Here is a 2,028-nt window from a genome sequence, read left to right on the forward strand (position 1 = left end):
TCAGCATGGCAAGAAAAATATGTGCATTCCTAAGAGTTTTTATTACTGTAGCACCTAGAAATCAAGATGTGGGACTTTTCATATTTAGCTGTCAACATATAATCTAAGACAGCCCTTGCCTCTAATAATTTACCATATGAACTAGAAAATGGCTGGTAGACCTTGAAAGTAGAGGAAGAGAGCTGTGGAGTCTTAATGTGCATTCAAAGCATTATCTTTTAGGATCACAATAAACGTGCTGATAATGTAGCAAACCCAAACCCAAACCATACTCTGTGAGGATGCTGCAGGCATTTTGGCCAGCTGCAGCAAACCTGACTTCTGGAGCAGGGAAAGTGAGATTTGTCAGGAGGTGGCCCACCCTTCACCATTCCTGAAAATCCATCCAAACGCAGTTAAATTATGAGCAACAGAAACCCAGTGACTTGTTTGAGTCCTCATCTCTTATTCTTGTTACCATTAGCCCCAGTCTCAGTGCAGTTTTTGGTGCAGCATCCTTCCCCTCCCTCCACCAAACAACTGCAGCCACGCGGATCTGCTGCGCTTTGTAGCCTAAGCCTGTGTAGCCCTGTAGAGTCTAGTTTTCCTTGGTCCTTTGAACCCTGATTTATCTTTCCTAGCCCTCACTTCACTCCTTATTTGAGTGCACTCCTCCACTTCCCACCTGAGCTGGTGCGTTACCCGCATTTGGACCAGACAGCTACCTCCTCCCAGCTCCCGGGACGCCGGTGACCCGCTCCCCAGAGAGGCGGTGGGCTCTGCTCCACCGCTTGCCTCCGCGCTGATGTGGGCTTACGGGAAAGACCAGTTTTGCCCTGGTAATCCTCTGGGAGAATGGCACTCGGGCAGCTTGGCTGTATGCTGGGGCACTGCGTGCTCAGTCAGGAGTGTAATTTTAGCAACCTGAATTTCTGAAACGTTATTTTCTTTATGTCTGAAACCTGGCCAGGTTCTCTTCTTTGCTTCACTTGGAAGCCATCTCTGCCAAACTTCAATTTTCTCTTTCAAAATAGGAAGTCACCTTAGCATTAAAAAAAAAAAAAAAGATATTCCTCTAATGTCCAAACCAGCGTTTCTTCTAGTGTTTTATTTAGAAACAGTTGAACCATTTTGACTGATTCATTTTTTTATTAAAGATAATCAGCCTGAGGCAAACATTCAGCAGAGGCGGTATTACTCCAAATGGATAACGTTTGGCAAAGCCAGAAGCAACTGTGTCCTATAATGCGAAGTGTCAGTCAACCTTACTGGGCAATGCTAGAAGCTTTTTATAAAAGAACAGGCCTGAAGAAACATAAATTTCCATGTCATACAGTTCAGAATTTTAGGGGATTGTACAAAGAAGGGGAGATGAACGTTATGCCAGTTGAACTGAAAAAATAAATGAAAAGCTGCAAAGCTGTGATGCTTTATATCTGCTTTGTTCTTATTTTATAGGGGCAGCTTGAAATTTCAAAGCTATCCTGCCTGTGACTTTTTAAAAACTTTATTTCCTGAGGCAATTTAGCTACTGAAACGGAGTATGAGGTGCTGTGAGTGCTCATGACTTTCAAGAAAAGAAAAAGTTGTCAAGTTTCATGTTTTAATTAGATAAATTACTTTGTTCCCTCTGCTCAGACACTTGTATGAAAGCCTGTGTGTTTGGTTAGCAGGTTAATAACACTTCCAGCGCTTGCAGCACGAACCTTAATGGTGTGCATCGGGCTTTGTTATTTCATTCCCTTCTCCCTTCATTTTATATGAAGCCTTGCAAGAGGAGAAGGCAATTGGCACCTCATACCTTTCAATTTATTGAAGTTTTTTCAAAACACAGCTGTGTTTAAGCCCACCTTCCTAGACCCAACTGGGAGAATTCATCTTTCCCCTGCCTGAAATGCTTTTCTCACCTGAATCATCCTCTGACATGTGACCCTTAGTAATTAAAATGTTGGAGGCTTTCATAGAATACACATGCGAGAGTCCGATAATCTAATTAGAGGTGATGCACTTTAGCAGCTGGTTTTATGCACAGCTACTAAACTCATTGCA

The sequence above is a fragment of the Cariama cristata genome, unplaced genomic scaffold, assembly GCF_000690535.1.
Source record: "Cariama cristata isolate BGI_N322 unplaced genomic scaffold, ASM69053v1 scaffold1519, whole genome shotgun sequence".
NCBI classification, from domain to species: Eukaryota; Metazoa; Chordata; class Aves; order Cariamiformes; family Cariamidae; genus Cariama; species Cariama cristata.